Source organism: Chelon labrosus, assembly GCF_963514085.1.
Source record: "Chelon labrosus genome assembly, chromosome: 4".
Classification (NCBI taxonomy): domain Eukaryota; kingdom Metazoa; phylum Chordata; class Actinopteri; order Mugiliformes; family Mugilidae; genus Chelon; species Chelon labrosus.
Genome location: NC_140340.1, coordinates 8,184,499 through 8,193,894, shown reverse-complemented (window position 1 = coordinate 8,193,894; position 9,396 = coordinate 8,184,499).

Here is a 9,396-nt window from a genome sequence, read left to right as displayed (position 1 = left end):
GTTCCTGCGATCAACATCCTTAAAGCTAAATAAGTAGCCTACTTCAAGAGCAACATTCTCGCATTAGCATTGATGTGGCTAAATGACGCTGCTTTCTTCTGCTTTGTCACTTTCCTTGACAGCCACAGACGCTCTGGGGCGCTCATGAAGGTGAACAGTGACATGTATAAAAGACCTGATAGCTGCCTCTGCTCTCGCTTACGGCCATACCACCCTGAACACGCCCGATCTCGTCTGATCTCGGAAGCTAAGCAGGGTCGGGCCTGGTTAGTACTTGGATGGGAGACCGCCTGGGAATACCAGGTGCTGTAAGCTTTTTGCACTTTAGCAGCAACAGAGGACGCCGCTGGGTCTCCTCTTGTATGAACGGGATTGTCTGAATTTACTTTTTACTCTGTGTGTCCTTTTCTTGTGACATGTGGTTGTGGTCAGATTGTCATCACGCATTTTTCATTCTGTGTTTAAGGATTTAGACTAACAGGATTATTGTAGCTGCTAAAAGAAGACAAATCAAAATACCTCCAGCAGAGATGACGGATGGCTTTTTTCTCACTTATTGTTAGTTAAAGTAATTTCACAATGCTTTTCAAGCTTCGAGTTATGTCGAATATATCTATATTTGTTGGACAGTGTAGCAAACATGACTTTTACTTGATTCAAATGTATCATTTGTTAATGAAACTTTGATCTTCCATAATTGCAGAGACAGCGACTGCATACAAAAGGAGACCCAGCAGCGTCCTCTGTTGTTGCTGAAGTGCAAAAAGCTTACAGCACCTGGTATTCCCAGGCGGTCTCCCATCCAAGTACTAACCAGGCCCGACCCTGCTTAGCTTCCGAGATCAGACGAGATCGGGCGTGTTCAGGGTGGTATGGCCGTAAGCGAGAGCAAAGGCAACTATCAGGTCTTTTATACATGTCACTGTTCACCTTCAAGAGCATCTGAGAGTGTTTATAGCTGTCAAGGAAAGTGACAAAGCAGAAGAAAGTGACATCATTTTGCAACATCAAGGCTAATGAAAGATTGAATGATGAGGTGACAACATCCTGTCTGAGCCACACTGTGATCTGCGGTGAGAAATAAAATGTTTGTGTGTTTGTAATAGAACTTGATTTTCTTATCGACACACAGTGTTTTTGGAGGGACCACCTGTTAGATGCTAATCTACTGTAGCTAATGTTTAAGATGTTTTAAGTTCGGTTTGTTTGTTTCTTTGGCACCTCCCCATTCTGACCCAGTTCCTGCGATCAACATCCTTAAAGCTAAATAAGTAGCCTACTTCAAGAGCAACATTCTCGCATTAGCATTGATGTGGCTAAATGACGCTGCTTTCTTCTGCTTTGTCACTTTCCTTGACAGCCACAGACGCTCTGGGGCGCTCATGAAGGTGAACAGTGACATGTATAAAAGACCTGATAGCTGCCTCTGCTCTCGCTTACGGCCATACCACCCTGAACACGCCCGATCTCGTCTGATCTCGGAAGCTAAGCAGGGTCGGGCCTGGTTAGTACTTGGATGGGAGACCGCCTGGGAATACCAGGTGCTGTAAGCTTTTTGCACTTTAGCAGCAACAGAGGACGCCGCTGGGTCTCCTCTTGTATGAACGGGATTGTCTGAATTTACTTTTTACTCTGTGTGTCCTTTTCTTGTGACATGTGGTTGTGGTCAGATTGTCATCACGCATTTTTCATTCTGTGTTTAAGGATTTAGACTAACAGGATTATTGTAGCTGCTAAAAGAAGACAAATCAAAATACCTCCAGCAGAGATGACGGATGGCTTTTTTCTCACTTATTGTTAGTTAAAGTAATTTCACAATGCTTTTCAAGCTTCGAGTTATGTCGAATATATCTATATTTGTTGGACAGTGTAGCAAACATGACTTTTACTTGATTCAAATGTATCATTTGTTAATGAAACTTTGATCTTCCATAATTGCAGAGACAGCGACTGCATACAAAAGGAGACCCAGCAGCGTCCTCTGTTGTTGCTGAAGTGCAAAAAGCTTACAGCACCTGGTATTCCCAGGCGGTCTCCCATCCAAGTACTAACCAGGCCCGACCCTGCTTAGCTTCCGAGATCAGACGAGATCGGGCGTGTTCAGGGTGGTATGGCCGTAAGCGAGAGCAAAGGCAACTATCAGGTCTTTTATACATGTCACTGTTCACCTTCAAGAGCATCTGAGAGTGTTTATAGCTGTCAAGGAAAGTGACAAAGCAGAAGAAAGTGACATCATTTTGCAACATCAAGGCTAATGAAAGATTGAATGATGAGGTGACAACATCCTGTCTGAGCCACACTGTGATCTGCGGTGAGAAATAAAATGTTTGTGTGTTTGTAATAGAACTTGATTTTCTTATCGACACACAGTGTTTTTGGAGGGACCACCTGTTAGATGCTAATCTACTGTAGCTAATGTTTAAGATGTTTTAAGTTCGGTTTGTTTGTTTCTTTGGCACCTCCCCATTCTGACCCAGTTCCTGCGATCAACATCCTTAAAGCTAAATAAGTAGCCTACTTCAAGAGCAACATTCTCGCATTAGCATTGATGTGGCTAAATGACGCTGCTTTCTTCTGCTTTGTCACTTTCCTTGACAGCCACAGACGCTCTGGGGCGCTCATGAAGGTGAACAGTGACATGTATAAAAGACCTGATAGCTGCCTCTGCTCTCGCTTACGGCCATACCACCCTGAACACGCCCGATCTCGTCTGATCTCGGAAGCTAAGCAGGGTCGGGCCTGGTTAGTACTTGGATGGGAGACCGCCTGGGAATACCAGGTGCTGTAAGCTTTTTGCAGCAACAGAGGACGCCGCTGGGTCTCCTCTTGTATGAACGGGATTGTCTGAATTTACTTTTTACTCTGTGTGTCCTTTTCTTGTGACATGTGGTTGTGGTCAGATTGTCATCACGCATTTTTCATTCTGTGTTTAAGGATTTAGACTAACAGGATTATTGTAGCTGCTAAAAGAAGACAAATCAAAATACCTCCAGCAGAGATGACGGATGGCTTTTTTCTCACTTATTGTTAGTTAAAGTAATTTCACAATGCTTTTCAAGCTTCGAGTTATGTCGAATATATCTATATTTGTTGGACAGTGTAGCAAACATGACTTTTACTTGATTCAAATGTATCATTTGTTAATGAAACTTTGATCTTCCATAATTGCAGAGACAGCGACTGCATACAAAAGGAGACCCAGCAGCGTCCTCTGTTGTTGCTGAAGTGCAAAAAGCTTACAGCACCTGGTATTCCCAGGCGGTCTCCCATCCAAGTACTAACCAGGCCCGACCCTGCTTAGCTTCCGAGATCAGACGAGATCGGGCGTGTTCAGGGTGGTATGGCCGTAAGCGAGAGCAAAGGCAACTATCAGGTCTTTTATACATGTCACTGTTCACCTTCAAGAGCATCTGAGAGTGTTTATAGCTGTCAAGGAAAGTGACAAAGCAGAAGAAAGTGACATCATTTTGCAACATCAAGGCTAATGAAAGATTGAATGATGAGGTGACAACATCCTGTCTGAGCCACACTGTGATCTGCGGTGAGAAATAAAATGTTTGTGTGTTTGTAATAGAACTTGATTTTCTTATCGACACACAGTGTTTTTGGAGGGACCACCTGTTAGATGCTAATCTACTGTAGCTAATGTTTAGGATGTTTTCAGTTCGGTTTGTTTGTTTCTTTGGCACCTCCCCATTCTGACCCAGTTCCTGCGATCAACATCCTTAAAGCTAAATAAGTAGCCTACTTCAAGAGCAACATTCTCGCATTAGCATTGATGTGGCTAAATGACGCTGCTTTCTTCTGCTTTGTCACTTTCCTTGACAGCCACAGACGCTCTGGGGCGCTCATGAAGGTGAACAGTGACATGTATAAAAGACCTGATAGCTGCCTCTGCTCTCGCTTACGGCCATACCACCCTGAACACGCCCGATCTCGTCTGATCTCGGAAGCTAAGCAGGGTCGGGCCTGGTTAGTACTTGGATGGGAGACCGCCTGGGAATACCAGGTGCTGTAAGCTTTTTGCAGCAACAGAGGACGCCGCTGGGTCTCCTCTTGTATGAACGGGATTGTCTGAATTTACTTTTTACTCTGTGTGTCCTTTTCTTGTGACATGTGGTTGTGGTCAGATTGTCATCACGCATTTTTCATTCTGTGTTTAAGGATTTAGACTAACAGGATTATTGTAGCTGCTAAAAGAAGACAAATCAAAATACCTCCAGCAGAGATGACGGATGGCTTTTTTCTCACTTATTGTTAGTTAAAGTAATTTCACAATGCTTTTCAAGCTTCGAGTTATGTCGAATATATCTATATTTGTTGGACAGTGTAGCAAACATGACTTTTACTTGATTCAAATGTATCATTTGTTAATGAAACTTTGATCTTCCATAATTGCAGAGACAGCGACTGCATACAAAAGGAGACCCAGCAGCGTCCTCTGTTGTTGCTGAAGTGCAAAAAGCTTACAGCACCTGGTATTCCCAGGCGGTCTCCCATCCAAGTACTAACCAGGCCCGACCCTGCTTAGCTTCCGAGATCAGACGAGATCGGGCGTGTTCAGGGTGGTATGGCCGTAAGCGAGAGCAAAGGCAACTATCAGGTCTTTTATACATGTCACTGTTCACCTTCAAGAGCATCTGAGAGTGTTTATAGCTGTCAAGGAAAGTGACAAAGCAGAAGAAAGTGACATCATTTTGCAACATCAAGGCTAATGAAAGATTGAATGATGAGGTGACAACATCCTGTCTGAGCCACACTGTGATCTGCGGTGAGAAATAAAATGTTTGTGTGTTTGTAATAGAACTTGATTTTCTTATCGACACACAGTGTTTTTGGAGGGACCACCTGTTAGATGCTAATCTACTGTAGCTAATGTTTAGGATGTTTTCAGTTCGGTTTGTTTGTTTCTTTGGCACCTCCCCATTCTGACCCAGTTCCTGCGATCAACATCCTTAAAGCTAAATAAGTAGCCTACTTCAAGAGCAACATTCTCGCATTAGCATTGATGTGGCTAAATGACGCTGCTTTCTTCTGCTTTGTCACTTTCCTTGACAGCCACAGACGCTCTGGGGCGCTCATGAAGGTGAACAGTGACATGTATAAAAGACCTGATAGCTGCCTCTGCTCTCGCTTACGGCCATACCACCCTGAACACGCCCGATCTCGTCTGATCTCGGAAGCTAAGCAGGGTCGTGCCTGGTTAGTACTTGGATGGGAGACCGCCTGGGAATACCAGGTGCTGTAAGCTTTTTGCAGCAACAGAGGACGCCGCTGGGTCTCCTCTTGTATGAACGGGATTGTCTGAATTTACTTTTTACTCTGTGTGTCCTTTTCTTGTGACATGTGGTTGTGGTCAGATTGTCATCACGCATTTTTCATTCTGTGTTTAAGGATTTAGACTAACAGGATTATTGTAGCTGCTAAAAGAAGACAAATCAAAATACCTCCAGCAGAGATGACGGATGGCTTTTTTCTCACTTATTGTTAGTTAAAGTAATTTCACAATGCTTTTCAAGCTTCGAGTTATGTCGAATATATCTATATTTGTTGGACAGTGTAGCAAACATGACTTTTACTTGATTCAAATGTATCATTTGTTAATGAAACTTTGATCTTCCATAATTGCAGAGACAGCGACTGCATACAAAAGGAGACCCAGCAGCGTCCTCTGTTGTTGCTGAAGTGCAAAAAGCTTACAGCACCTGGTATTCCCAGGCGGTCTCCCATCCAAGTACTAACCAGGCCCGACCCTGCTTAGCTTCCGAGATCAGACGAGATCGGGCGTGTTCAGGGTGGTATGGCCGTAAGCGAGAGCAAAGGCAACTATCAGGTCTTTTATACATGTCACTGTTCACCTTCAAGAGCATCTGAGAGTGTTTATAGCTGTCAAGGAAAGTGACAAAGCAGAAGAAAGTGACATCATTTTGCAACATCAAGGCTAATGAAAGATTGAATGATGAGGTGACAACATCCTGTCTGAGCCACACTGTGATCTGCGGTGAGAAATAAAATGTTTGTGTGTTTGTAATAGAACTTGATTTTCTTATCGACACACAGTGTTTTTGGAGGGACCACCTGTTAGATGCTAATCTACTGTAGCTAATGTTTAGGATGTTTTCAGTTCGGTTTGTTTGTTTCTTTGGCACCTCCCCATTCTGACCCAGTTCCTGCGATCAACATCCTTAAAGCTAAATAAGTAGCCTACTTCAAGAGCAACATTCTCGCATTAGCATTGATGTGGCTAAATGACGCTGCTTTCTTCTGCTTTGTCACTTTCCTTGACAGCCACAGACGCTCTGGGGCGCTCATGAAGGTGAACAGTGACATGTATAAAAGACCTGATAGCTGCCTCTGCTCTCGCTTACGGCCATACCACCCTGAACACGCCCGATCTCGTCTGATCTCGGAAGCTAAGCAGGGTCGGGCCTGGTTAGTACTTGGATGGGAGACCGCCTGGGAATACCAGGTGCTGTAAGCTTTTTGCAGCAGCAGAGGACGCCGCTGGGTCTCCTCTTGTATGAACGGGATTGTCTGAATTTACTTTTTACTCTGTGTGTCCTTTTCTTGTGACATGTGGTTGTGGTCAGATTGTCATCACGCATTTTTCATTCTGTGTTTAAGGATTTAGACTAACAGGATTATTGTAGCTGCTGAAAGAAGACAAATCAAAATACCTCCAGCAGAGATGACGGATGGCTTTTTTCTCACTTATTGTTAGTTAAAGTAATTTCACAATGCTTTTCAAGCTTCGAGTTATGTCGAATATATCTATATTTGTTGGACAGTGTAGCAAACATGACTTTTACTTGATTCAAATGTATCATTTGTTAATGAAACTTTGATCTTCCATAATTGCAGAGACAGCGACTGCATACAAAAGGAGACCCAGCAGCGTCCTCTGTTGTTGCTGAAGTGCAAAAAGCTTACAGCACCTGGTATTCCCAGGCGGTCTCCCATCCAAGTACTAACCAGGCCCGACCCTGCTTAGCTTCCGAGATCAGACGAGATCGGGCGTGTTCAGGGTGGTATGGCCGTAAGCGAGAGCAAAGGCAACTATCAGGTCTTTTATACATGTCACTGTTCACCTTCAAGAGCATCTGAGAGTGTTTATAGCTGTCAAGGAAAGTGACAAAGCAGAAGAAAGTGACATCATTTTGCAACATCAAGGCTAATGAAAGATTGAATGATGAGGTGACAACATCCTGTCTGAGCCACACTGTGATCTGCGGTGAGAAATAAAATGTTTGTGTGTTTGTAATAGAACTTGATTTTCTTATCGACACACAGTGTTTTTGGAGGGACCACCTGTTAGATGCTAATCTACTGTAGCTAATGTTTAGGATGTTTTCAGTTCGGTTTGTTTGTTTCTTTGGCACCTCCCCATTCTGACCCAGTTCCTGCGATCAACATCCTTAAAGCTAAATAAGTAGCCTACTTCAAGAGCAACATTCTCGCATTAGCATTGATGTGGCTAAATGACGCTGCTTTCTTCTGCTTTGTCACTTTCCTTGACAGCCACAGACGCTCTGGGGCGCTCATGAAGGTGAACAGTGACATGTATAAAAGACCTGATAGCTGCCTCTGCTCTCGCTTACGGCCATACCACCCTGAACACGCCCGATCTCGTCTGATCTCGGAAGCTAAGCAGGGTCGGGCCTGGTTAGTACTTGGATGGGAGACCGCCTGGGAATACCAGGTGCTGTAAGCTTTTTGCAGCAACAGAGGACGCCGCTGGGTCTCCTCTTGTATGAACGGGATTGTCTGAATTTACTTTTTACTCTGTGTGTCCTTTTCTTGTGACATGTGGTTGTGGTCAGATTGTCATCACGCATTTTTCATTCTGTGTTTAAGGATTTAGACTAACAGGATTATTGTAGCTGCTGAAAGAAGACAAATCAAAATACCTCCAGCAGAGATGACGGATGGCTTTTTTCTCACTTATTGTTAGTTAAAGTAATTTCACAATGCTTTTCAAGCTTCGAGTTATGTCGAATATATCTATATTTGTTGGACAGTGTAGCAAACATGACTTTTACTTGATTCAAATGTATCATTTGTTAATGAAACTTTGATCTTCCATAATTGCAGAGACAGCGACTGCATACAAAAGGAGACCCAGCAGCGTCCTCTGTTGTTGCTGAAGTGCAAAAAGCTTACAGCACCTGGTATTCCCAGGCGGTCTCCCATCCAAGTACTAACCAGGCCCGACCCTGCTTAGCTTCCGAGATCAGACGAGATCGGGCGTGTTCAGGGTGGTATGGCCGTAAGCGAGAGCAAAGGCAACTATCAGGTCTTTTATACATGTCACTGTTCACCTTCAAGAGCATCTGAGAGTGTTTATAGCTGTCAAGGAAAGTGACAAAGCAGAAGAAAGTGACATCATTTTGCAACATCAAGGCTAATGAAAGATTGAATGATGAGGTGACAACATCCTGTCTGAGCCACACTGTGATCTGCGGTGAGAAATAAAATGTTTGTGTGTTTGTAATAGAACTTGATTTTCTTATCGACACACAGTGTTTTTGGAGGGACCACCTGTTAGATGCTAATCTACTGTAGCTAATGTTTAGGATGTTTTCAGTTCGGTTTGTTTGTTTCTTTGGCACCTCCCCATTCTGACCCAGTTCCTGCGATCAACATCCTTAAAGCTAAATAAGTAGCCTACTTCAAGAGCAACATTCTCGCATTAGCATTGATGTGGCTAAATGACGCTGCTTTCTTCTGCTTTGTCACTTTCCTTGACAGCCACAGACGCTCTGGGGCGCTCATGAAGGTGAACAGTGACATGTATAAAAGACCTGATAGCTGCCTCTGCTCTCGCTTACGGCCATACCACCCTGAACACGCCCGATCTCGTCTGATCTCGGAAGCTAAGCAGGGTCGGGCCTGGTTAGTACTTGGATGGGAGACCGCCTGGGAATACCAGGTGCTGTAAGCCTTTTGCAGCAACAGAGGACGCCGCTGGGTCTCCTCTTGTATGAACGGGATTGTCTGAATTTACTTTTTACTCTGTGTGTCCTTTTCTTGTGACATGTGGTTGTGGTCAGATTGTCATCACGCATTTTTCATTCTGTGTTTAAGGATTTAGACTAACAGGATTATTGTAGCTGCTGAAAGAAGACAAATCAAAATACCTCCAGCAGAGATGACGGATGGCTTTTTTCTCACTTATTGTTAGTTAAAGTAATTTCACAATGCTTTTCAAGCTTCGAGTTATGTCGAATATATCTATATTTGTTGGACAGTGTAGCAAACATGACTTTTACTTGATTCAAATGTATCATTTGTTAATGAAACTTTGATCTTCCATAATTGCAGAGACAGCGACTGCATACAAAAGGAGACCCAGCAGCGTCCTCTGTTGTTGCTGAAGTGCAAAAAGCTTACAGCACC